Here is a 12289-nt window from a genome sequence, read left to right as displayed (position 1 = left end):
TAATAGCCATTCGGGCTGGGCTAAGATGGAATCTCAATGTAGTCTTGGTTTGTATTTCTTTAATGGCAAAAGATGTTGAGCTTTTTTTCAAATATTTATTGGCCACTTGTACTTCTTTTTCTGAGAAGAAGTGTTTGCTTAGATGAGTTGCACATTTTGACTGGATTGCTTGTTCTATTGTTGTTGAGGTTTTTGAGTTCTTTATGTATTCTGGATATTAATCTTCCATCAGAGGAGTTACTGGCAAAGATTTTCTCCCATTTAGTCTTTATTTTTAATCTTGCTTTTCATGATTTTTATTTTCAGCAGGAGTTATAGCAAACAATACATGTCAGGATGGGCAAACTAGTTGTTTACAATTAGGCCAGTATTACTTCTGCTTGAGTGTGTCACCTTCACTGTCCAGTTCTCCTCTGGGATTTTTGCTCCTGTTCCTGAAACAGAAAGCACAGGGTTAAATCTTGGTCCGCAGGGGGCCTCGGAAGCTGACTGCAGCGTGACACCTGGCACCCATTCTTGTTGGTTGGTGCACATTTAACATGTTACCTCTGATTGTTACATATCCAAAGCTGGGCCTTAAAGGTATGAGAATGCAGAAAGAGCAGGTATAGGTGGGCTTCACAGGGAGGGGAAGAAAGGGAAGTGCTATAAGTGTGGAAAGAAATATGGCACATGACAAAGGAGACCACAAGGCGTGGGAAGAGAGGACAGACACACTGGGGAAGGGGAGGGCACTGCAGAGAAGTACCGGACTGCTTGTGCGGTGACTGAGTCTTTGCAAGCCTCCACCCCACTTGGAAGCTCTTGTGGGTGCCTGTGAGAGAATCTTTACTGCTGCCCCTTGACCGCTCTGCCTCATGCTGTCTTCTGCTCAGCACCTGTATCAAGGTGGTATGCAGTAAGGATTCTGGAATGTTTGTTTTCTACTTTCTCCCTCCAGGCAACTCGGCGCGTGGAAACTAAGGCAGCCTAAAGGAATTAAATAGATGCCTTATGTCTGTCAGGTCCAGGGATGGGTCTCTCACTACACTCCAGGTCCCCGGGTGTTTCTTGAATGACACAGCAGTCAGGACAAACTCTTCAACTGGTTCTGTGCTTTGAGAACAATGGACTTGGTTTTTCTCTTTACTCTCTGAAGACTTAGAAACATCTTTATTGTGTTGAGTGAAAAAGTATCTACTGTCCCACTTGAAGTGTCTATGTAAACATAATTTGGGGCAAAGGAAAAATTCTATGTCCAAGCTAAAAAGTACGCTACTGTGGCCTAAGGAGAGACAGTGAAAGAGAAGACCCTGAGCCCAGCTTACTTGAACTCCAATTCTAGGGGCTCCGTATTTGTTGCTTGACTTCTCCGTGCCTCAGACACCTGATCTGAAAGAGATGGTAATGATAGTACTTTATAGGGCAGGTCAGACAGTTATGCAAGATGATTCAGGGCAATGGCTCGCACACAGTAGGGCTGTGTGTGTTAGCTATTGTTTTATAACATGTTTTTGTGGATGGAAGCTCTCTATATTCCATATTTTAAAAGTAGCAGAGACCATGTTTCTTGGAATCAAATTTGATGAGATGATTTGTTCAAAAGCAAAAAGTCACATAGAAAGAGAGGTCCATGGGGTTATTACAGTAAACTCCGGAAGAGTTATATACCCAACATTGTGGCTAGAGAAAAAGTCAAAAGTATTAAATATTTCTTCATGAATCAGCTTGTTCGGGTCAGTTATGTTTTTATCACTACTATGTCTTATCTCTCTTCTAAACAAATCATATCCTCCAAAGCCAGAAAAAAAAAACTAGCAAGCATTCTGCTTCAGTGGATTTCTTTGGTAACACTCAGAAGAGCTCAGCTGACCAAATCGCATTGGTTTTCTTTTGAGATGAGCTGTATAAAAGCACATAATTAGGACTGGAACTCTGTTATGGTTTGTGTCTGGATGTCTCCTAAAGCCTCATGCAGTTATGGGGCGGGATTCTAGAGTTTATGATTGATCCATGGTTCAATGCTGGGATTATAGGTATGACAAGCACCCTGGGGTGGGTAGTTTACATACAGTATGAGAGAGGGAAAGAGGTTTGCTCTTTGCCACTCCCCCTTTTTGTTCTTATTGGTTTGGCCATCTTTGGCTGCCTTGGACTGCTGCCCTTGTGCCGTGACCCCCTGCCTTGGAGTCAGCTGATTATGGCCTGAAACCTCCCAAACTGTGAGCTAAATAAACCTTTCCTTCCTTAATTCTGGGTGTCAGGTATTTTGTCTCAGCAAGAAGAAAAAAGTAACTGAGACGGACTCACAGTGGAATTTTAGAAATAAAAGATGAAGTCCCATTCCCAACCTGAGGATTAAATCAAGCCTTGGTGGAAAATGAAAGTCCTTTTCATGTTAATAATTCTGGCAATTGTTTCACTTTACGAGAGCTGAAATATCAAGGTTTTTACTTTGTAAGCTAATTTCTTGATTTTGAATTATCACGTACAGAAATTACTTAATATTTAACATTATTCCTAGATAAAATTCAGCTATCCACTTTAGGACATGAAAATTATCTTGTACTTCTCTTGGGAACACAAAGTGTGTGGGCAGGCTAAATATTTGATATTTGGAAAGACTGGAAATGAAATGCATCCCCATTAAATCAGTGGATAAAAAAAGGAACAGAAAAGTATGTGTCTGTAAGGGAATGTAGACGTTGGTATAAAAGCAATGGCAGAATGGAGTTCCAAGAGGGTATTAAAAAGCAATGGATTCAGTAAGCCAATTCACTGCCCTAGTAAGGGTAGTGTTGTTTTGAAAAGTATACAATGACTGAATGATAGGGCAGAGAGAACTGAGAAGGAGGTTAAAAAAAACCTCAGTATCTGTCTAATAGGATACAGCCTTTTAAATTTCATTTTTGTTTTATGTAAAAATTCTTTTAGTAGGACGAGTATCTACTTAGCTAGATAATGTGGTGAAAGCAATCACTCTCATTTAGTCCAACCCTATCAGAAGTATGTATTAGTAATTAATAACATACAGATGCATATTTTTTAAAAATACACTTTAAAAATTCAGCTCATGAGTTAAGAAAATATTTCAAAAGCCAGTGGCAGGGAATCTTTGTTGACACTCACTGAAGAGAAGCAATAAAAATTGGAATGTTAAAATAAAACCAAGCGGGATCAGAGACAGTGTATGGTGTCATTCGATGCTGAGGTCATCAGATGATCTTGGCCAGCTCTTCACTTAGATGAGCTATGCTGCTTGCTTTGGGGCCTCCAAGCAAACCTTATGTGGCAAGAATTGACGCATGAATACATTTTCAGTTCACCACTCCGTGTTATTTCACAGGCCTCTGACATTTGGCCACCCCCCAAACAATCTCCAGTAGGTTTCATCAATGGTTTCATTTTCCTTTTGTAATACTTAATAACTTCTTTGGGTGGTTTCTACTTAAGCAGTTTGCCCACATCCAGGAACAGGGAGAGCCTTAAAAAAGCAAAGCAAAAGACTCCAACAATGTATCTTTGTAGGTCAAAGAAAAAAGTGAGGAGTAGACATAATCAGAATTCATTTCCAGCCAGTTTTTTTCGCTCTTCCCTTCTTTCTTTTCTAAAAATAAGAGTAGGGGTAAGAGAAAAGTTTCAGAAAAATATTTTGAACAAAAATTTTATCCCAAACTGTATACCTTCTTTCTCCCCAGAGCCCACCCAGAGGCTTAATTGATGCGCTCTATTGGAGAAGTCAGAAGGGACCCACTCTTGGAGAGCTTAAGTGTTTGTGCTTTAGTAGGTTATGTTTCTGGGCCACACAGAAGTGGAACTAGTTTTTTGGGCTTGCCTCTATGTTAACCAACTTTGAACGTAATTAGCTGTGACACTTAGAGCAAGCCACTTTAACTCCCCTAGGCCTTCTGTTTATTTCTGATTCACAGAAAAGGGAGGGCTGGAGGAGAGGGAGCTGTAGTAGTAGTTTGTGCTTAGCATGCATGGAGCTGTAGTGTTCAGTCCGTACCATGAAAAGGAAATGTGTATGTGTGTGCAGAGAGCAACTTATACGTTCTCAAAAGTTGTTCTAGGAGATTTCTCAATTTCAGTGTTATTGACAATTTGAGCTGAATGAGTTTTGTTGGGGTGGGCTGCCATAGGCATTGCAGGATGTTGAATGACATTCCTGGTCTCTGCTCATTAGATGCAGCAACATCTTCCCTAGTTCTGACACTTGGAGTCTCTGAATAGTGCCTAGTGTCCGCAAGGGATAGGTTGGATGATAAAATAAAGGATACCTGGATAAATTTGCATATCAGATAAAGAATGAATAGTTTTTTGTATAAGTAAGCTGGAAATATTTCAGTGATGACATACTTATACTAAAAATTCATTGACTCTTTAAAATTGGGTTGATTTTGCATTCACAGAATATCTAGTCTAAACAGTGACATTTTTCAACGTGGTTAGGATGTAGATGTCACACGATAACCATTCCTCTTAGCCACTGCTGATTTCGATCTAGGGAGATTAAACACGTGCTGAGGTCACTGATAAATAGGTGACAGTGAAAGACAGACTTTGTTAGCATTAGATATTTTAAAAACATCAGTGCATTAAACATTGTAGGGGGGAGTTAGAACTTTGATGAGGTTAATGTGAATGCCATGTGGAAGTAGGATGAAGGATAATCTTTATGGCAGCATTCTGTTCTGATTTTAGGACTTTCTATACCCTGTGGACCAAACAGAAAGTGAAGAGATTGCCCCAAATAGGTGACTCCCGCTTTCTTCTCTCAGCTCCTGAGAATTTATATGTGACGAGTTCTATAATGAAGTATGTGTGTGTGGAAATGAATGATCAGATGAAATGAATGCAGTAGGTTCACATCTTTTTATCATGCCAAACTTGACATATCACTCTCTCAACTTGGATCAGACTCATCTATCTGATTTAGGATCTGGCATTTTCTTCATGGGACTTCCTGTCTTCATGAGAGCAAGGAATCGAGAACTTAGTGTAAAGGTGAGGGAGTCTTGAGAACATTGGATCTGGTAAAATATGGCAGTAATAACTATGAGCCCAGAGTGCTCATATGTACTAAAGAACAGCAAAAACAGTAACAGCAACAACAACAAACCAATTTTATCACTATGATCAGTAAAGTTTTTTTTCCCCCAGTGCTTACTATGAGCTTAGTAGCATAAAATTATTCCTTTCTTTTACAAACTTCCAAATCTTTTAGAAAAAGAACACAGGCAGGGAAAAAGTGGTGAAGGAAATGTCATATATAGAAAGAATTTTTCCAAAATAAGAATGTCTGTGGGACATAGTTGACATTAAAACCTTATTTGTTCTTCATCTGAGAGTCAGAATTAACCAAGCATCCTTCATGATATGGCAAGTAAGTATATGCTAAAATATATGCTGCCAGCAGATGATCAAAGATTATTCACACGTTTAACGTGGGAATTTCAAGGACATAGTGTTTCTGGTTGGATATACCTTTCCTGTGAGGGGCTGCTCTGTGTATTGTAGGATGTTTAGCAGCATCTCTGGATTCTACCTGTAGATGCCATACAGCTCCTGCCCCTTTACGGCAATCAGAAATGTTTCCAGACACTACCAAATGTCCCCATGAGAAAGAAAATCTCAGTATTACAACTCCTCATCTAATAGTGTGTGGAAGACTTCCTAAGTGAGGTTCCATTTGAACAGGGCCTGGGTGGGTGGGAGAGATTTCCAAAGAAAGAGGTCGTGATGGTGCAGAGCACCTTAGCTAAGGGAGATGGTGCAAACAGAAAAGTGGGGGTCCAGGCTAGTGATGGTGAACCTTTTAGAGTTTCCAGTGATAACAAAGAGCTGGTTCCTGTACATGTACCATAGGTTTGCCACCACTGGGTTAGGGTATATTGGACAGATGAGTTTAATGATATTGTTATTGTTCATACAGGAAACAGAAGGATTATAAAGATCTTTAAGAAACAGAACATATTTTATGATTCTGCCTGTGTCCGCAGTCATGTGCCTCATAATGTTTCCGCACTGATGGCGGTCCTCGAGGATTATAACAGAGCTGAAAAACTCAGTGATATTGTAGTGCAGCTTTGGAGCACAATACATTACTCATCTCTGCTGGTCAAAGGAAACCTACACCACCAGGCAAATAAAAGTCCAACACATGCAATTGTGTACAGTATAAGCACTAGTACTTGATAATGATAACAAGTGTCTGTTATTGATTTGTTTGCTGTACTATTTATTATTATTTTAGAGTATACTCCTACTCATAAAACATTAACTGCTTAACAATCTACCATGTTACAGGTGTAGGAATCTCATATATCTTGTGTTTTCTGTGTCTTCATTGCATCAAAGAGTTTTAAGTGATGGACCATTGAGATTTGTCTAACTGCACTCTAATGTTAGCATGGTTGAAGAAACTGCTTAAGAACACATTTCTCAGGACATAGTTCTGCTGCTCAGTGACCCTTGATTGTGATGTCTTGACATCAGTGACTGTTCAGTAATTAATAGTTGCTATGACTGGAAGGTAGAGGTCCCACATGAGAAAGCCTTTCTGGTTGGCAACTTGAGAACCCTTGAAGGTTTGTAGGGTGAGGGAATGACATAATCATGAGAAAGTCAAGCTGTTCCGAGGCCAGTTTTCTCATTAATAAGATAAAAGAATTGGAATTAAGAATAGTAATATCAGTGACCTTTAAAAAAATCTTTTTGCTCCACAATTTACAAAGCTCTTGGCCTGTATTTCTAACTTGATTGCTCCATCATCCGATATCAGTACATAAAACTTTTAAAAGTTATTTTTCTTCCAATTAGCACCACTGCTTAGACCTTGCAGTGAGAAATAAGCTTTCAATTCATTCAAGCCGTGAAAAACAAAGAAAATAAACCTTTAAAATTCCAGTTTTTCACCTCTTACAATGTAATGTCAGGAGCAGACCAGGGCAGCTGTTCACCTCACAGCAAAGACACACTTGAGTGGCAGTGTGTCCCCGGCAGGGAGGGGTGTTTGAGCCTGGGCCCCTTTCTGTATCTGGAGTCTGGCTTGAAAGCATTTCCTTTTGCCTCTTCACATGAATAAGTGGCAATGTACAAGTGTTAAAAGAGCTGTCTGTCACTTTGATTTGGCATTGTCCCCTCCACAATCTCTTGAAAGTCTGTTTGTAGTGCCAGCGGATTAGTCTTTGACCACTCTGTTCTTTCCATTTCCAAGGAGGCCAGACAGACTTTTTTCAAATGTTCTCCTGCCCCCATTCTCTTTCTGTTCACTGCACGGTCTGATCTGGTCTGGTAGAGAAGCTGCGTCTGGGCATCAGAAGGTAATGCACAGGTTTTCTCCCTTCCACCTCCAAAAAAATGTCTCCTGTTCTCTGCGTTTCTCCATGCCTGACTGATGCAAGCAAGGACTGAGATGAGAGGAAATTAACTAATCCAACAAAAAAAAGAAGAAGTGACAAGGGGAAAACTCAACTATGGCTCAAGATAGTTTCTGCTAATTAAAAACAGTGGCAAGCAAAGACTGTCAGTGTGTTCCAGATCTGATGCTCAAGAAGCAGGGCTACTGTAGAAATGCTTGGATTTGAAATTGAGAGTAGTATAGCACCACCTTTGAAAATCTTTTTGCTTTACAACTTGCAAAGAAATGCTTTGCCACATTTTCTAGTAAAGGAAGACATTGAGCTCCATGGAATCCAGTTGAATTGCTTGAGTTGAGTCCATAATTTTAGTTAGGCATATTTCAAGCAGTTGTTCTTTGTTACTACTATTTGTGATAGGTAGAATGGCTCCTCAAAGATACCTACACTTTAATCCCTGCCTCCTAAGAATATATCACATGAAAGACTACAAATGTGATTAAGGTTATGAACCTAAAATGAGAAGATTATTCTGCATCATGTAGCTGGGTCTGATTTAATCCAATATATCCTTAAAAGCAGAGAATTTCCTGATCTCAGGGCAAGGGAAATATGGCACAAGAAGTCAGAGAGATCCCAACTGTGAGAAAGGTTCAGTGTCCTGTTGGTGGTGTCCATGGTTGAGGACCAGGAAGGCTTCCAGGAGGTAAGGGCCTCCCAGCAGACTCTCAGCAAAGAACAGAGATCTCACTCTTGCAGCTACAGGGAGCTGACTCCTGCTAACAACCAGAAGGAAGCTGGGCACTGATCCTTTCCCAGACATCCCCCTCCCAACAAGGAACACAGACCTAGGTACCTGGAGTTCATCCTGTGAAACTCTGAACAGACGCCAGCTGACCCACACTGCCCCTGGATTTCTGACTTGTGGAGATTGTGAGATAAAAAGTGGATATTGTTTTAAGCCATGAAATTTATAGTAATTTGTCATGGCAGCAACAGAAACTAACGAGTACAGTGTTTGTCACTGTTTCTGTCTTCATTACTGTCACCACCATTGCCATAATTTATTGTGAATTTGCATCACATATGACATAATACCAAGTATCAGGCTCTGCTACTACATTTTAAGCTGTCAATGACATGGATTTATTTTTCTTTCTTTTAAAACTTATGTGTCTCTATATATCTCAAATAGTGGCTAGCACATACCATGTGCTCAATACTTTTTTTTGAGTGACTAAATAGGAGTACAAATATTTCAGCATTATCCCTTTCTTTAGTGGAGTTTACAATTTCAGTTGGTGCATCAAAATATCAATGCTAAAAAAGAACACCTCAAAATAAGACAAAATAATTTAAGTGTCAAATGAGAACTACAGATACCACATGCTTCAGATTTCTAGGGAGATTCAGCTTGTAGTGAAATGAAGTGGCGATATATTCATGGAAGACATGGGCTTTCAGGTAAGAAGGCTATTATGAAAGCAAAACAAAGGCCAGAGAACAAAAGAAAGAGTGACAACAGCGCCCCCCAACAGCACGGAATCACCCCAAATGACCAGTGGGGCATGCACTAGGCTTGGCCTGAGTGTGGTGGTTAAGACATCAGCACCCCTTGTCTTTTTTGGAATTATAGGGCACATTTTACAGTACATAATACTTATCCGGGTTTTAACTCATAAGTACTTTCATTCTTTTTCATAAAAATATGATACTTTTATATTGAATGGTGTCATATCTTACTTTTTAATAATAAAGTTTAATGTAAGAGTAATACATGTTTACTGTAGACTATTTGGGAAAAAAATTTAAAAGATAAGGAAAAACTTATACATACTTTCACTGCCCAAAAATAACTGAATGGCTTATTTTCCAAGTCTTTACTTTCTCAATAACTTAGATACTATATTAACAAAAGTAGCATTCTATTAAAGATAGTTTTATATGTGATTTTTATTTCCTGTGTAAGTTTCCAACAAATGAATGAACTATAACTTATTTAATGATCCCTTCAATATTGGTCCTCTGAATTGTTTCCAGTGTGGTAGAATTTGGCGCCCAACACTATAAATAAGACTTTAGTAATTCTTTGTCAATAAGTTTCTCGAAAACTTTTCAAAAACTTTTTTCGAAACTGTTTTTTACAAATTGTATACACAGCCTTAAAAATTTCGATCAAATAATCAGCTGTCTTGGGACTTTATCCTTCAACTATCATAAAACAAATTTTAAGGCTGTGTATACAGTTTGTAGAAGTTTCCTTTATCAAAATACTGGATACCTGAAATGCGAAAATAACTCCTGCTCCTGTCAATCCTTGTTATTGGCTTTTAAAATCCACACCTCAGGTGCACCCGCTCTGCGGTCAGTCTGAGTGTGTGAGTGAGGTGGCGGGCCTGGGACTCCGCCTTACCAGCTACTGCTGACCCGTCAGGGCTAGTCTCGGGGCCATGAACCGGCTTGGTTCCGGTTGGTGGGGGCCGCAGCGACCCCGTCACCACCCCCAAAGGCCCGCGGCGATGAGAATCTTGACAAAATTGATATGTCTCTAGATGATATTATCAAATTGAATCGAAAGGAAGGAAAGAAGCAGAATTTTCCAAGACTAAATAAAAGACTCCAACAAAGTAGTGCTCGGCAATTCAGGAATAGAGTACGGTGGGGAATGCAGCAGAATTCTGGTTTTGTAAAACTAGCCTGAGCTGAAGAGGAAAAGTAATGCCTGGGAAGAGATGTCCTTACGGAGTTATCATTCGCCTTGCAGCTAGAAAAGCAACTGGGATTTGGAAAGGAGTTAGTCCTATGAATCGTCCACCTCTAACTGACAAGAATATAGAACGGTATTTTCCAGTGTTAAAAAGAAAAGCAAACCTTCTGAGACAAAATGAAGTGCAAAGAAAGCTAGCTACAGTTCTGAAGAGACCTAACCAGTTAAACAGAAAAAATAACATTCCAGCTAATTTTAGCAGGAGTAGAAATAAATTAAGCCATCAGACAGACACTCATCAGGCAACTTTTCTTCTCCAAAGAGGCCTGAAGGTTCAGGCCCAGTTGAACACAGAACAACTAACTGCCAGATGGTGCACTAGCAAAGAGAACTCGTCAGTGGCATACTTCCACCACAAATGGAGTTTTGCCTGTGTCCATTGACAATCCTGGAGCGGTTTAGTGCCCAGTAACTCAGAAACCAGGATTAACTGGTACTGCTGTACCCTCACTCTTGACAGAATGGGAACAGTCTGATGTACAGAAAGTTCCTAAAGGTGTCCCCCTACAATTTGACATAAGTAGTGTTGGGAAACAGACAGGGATGATTTGGCATGAGCAGTTTGGAATCCTGAAGGAACAAAGAGCCATTCTCACATACAGCAATGGAGGAAGCCGCTTTGTCACTGTGGGATAGATGCTGTATCAAAGGAACCTTTGAGTGATGACTTGGTGTGAAAAGTTGAGTAGCCTGAAGAGTTCCTCACAGAAATTCAAGAAACTTTACCTTAAAATATTCACAAGGCTAAATAACTCTTATTTTTGAAGTTTTTATTTTTTAATGTATAAAATAGTGCCCTGAAAGGTAACAGGGAATATACCTTTCTTTTCTTAAAGATTTCATGGTTGCCCCAGACAGAACAATTACCTGTTGACTTCCTTGGTTTCTCATGCAGCAGATGCAAGACAGAAAGAAAGAAATCGATTATTTTTGTGATAGTGATATTTAGGATCTTATCACCTCTGCCTACTTTTTAGACTTTGTCATGGTTAAACTTTGTCCTCTGTAATACAAATGGACTTAGTAGGCCTTTACAGAGTATTCTATCAAACAGCATCAGAATACACATTCTTCTCAGCTGCACATGGGGCATTCTCTAAAATAGACCATATGCTAGCACATAGAACATGCTTAAGTAAATGCAAAGGTACTGAAATTATCCTATGCATACTATCAGACTGTAGGGCAATGAAATTGGAAATTAATGACAAAAGAAATCACAAAAATTCCATAAATACATGGAAATTAAATAACACCCTCCTGAACAACTAACGAGTCCAGATAAATTAAATAAGAAATTAAACACTATTTACAATCAAAGGGGCTGGGGATTTAGCTCAGTGGCAAAGCATCTGCCTGGCAAGCACAAGGTCTTGAGTTCGGTTCCTGGTACTGGAGAAAAACCAAAAAAAAAAAAAAAAAAAAAAAAGGTACAATCAAATGGAAATGTGGATACAACTTCAGGAATCTGCAGGACACAATGAAAGCAGTCTTCAGAGAGAAATTTATAGTGGTGAATTCCCACCTCAGGGAAACAGAAGAAGCACAAATGAACAACCTAATGCTGCACCACAAGCTTCTAGAAAAAGAAGAGCAAGTCAAACCCAAAGCCCAAAGAAGACAGGGAATTATAAAGCTTAGGGCAGAAATTAATTCAATAGAGACTAAAAAAAAATACAAAGAATTAATGAATCAAAGAGTTGATTCTTTGAAAGAATAAATAAAATAGATTAACCCCTAGCTAACCTTATCAAAAAAAAGGAAAGAAAAACTGAAATACATGCAATAGGGAATGAAAGGGTGAAATCACTACAGATCCTATAGACATTCGGAAGATCATCAATACCTACTTTGAAAATCTTTACTCTCATAAGATGGAAAACACAGAAGAAATGGACAGACTTCTACATATATATGAATTACCAAAGGTGAATGAAGAATATATAAAAATCCTGCATAACTCAATATCAGCCAGTGAAGTTGAGAATGTAATAAAAAAAATTGCCAATGAAGAAAAGCCCAGGTCCTGATGGATTCACCCCTGAATTCTACAAGAAATTTAGAGAAGATTTAAAACCAATTCTTCTCAAACTCTTTAATGAAATTGAAAGGGAAGGAATTCTCCCCAACTCCCTCCTGGAGGCAAGTATTATCCAAAACCAGAGAAAAACCCAACCAAAAA

At 39.2% G+C, this 12289-nt stretch overlaps 1 protein-coding gene and 1 pseudogene across 3 annotated transcripts in view; both read left to right on the top strand.

Moving 5' to 3' along the window:
- The window catches only part of Filip1 (filamin A interacting protein 1), a gene marked incomplete in the record, with an annotated part of 169998 nt that overhangs the window by 32963 nt on the left and 124746 nt on the right, over positions 1-12289 (top strand).
- LOC102030445 lies at positions 5760-11191 on the top strand (annotated as a pseudogene).

This window comes from Chinchilla lanigera, unplaced genomic scaffold, assembly GCF_000276665.1.
Source record: "Chinchilla lanigera isolate Chin_1 unplaced genomic scaffold, ChiLan1.0 scaffold00101, whole genome shotgun sequence".
NCBI lineage: Eukaryota > Metazoa > Chordata > Mammalia > Rodentia > Chinchillidae > Chinchilla > Chinchilla lanigera.
This window is presented reverse-complemented; position numbering and strand designations above follow the sequence as displayed.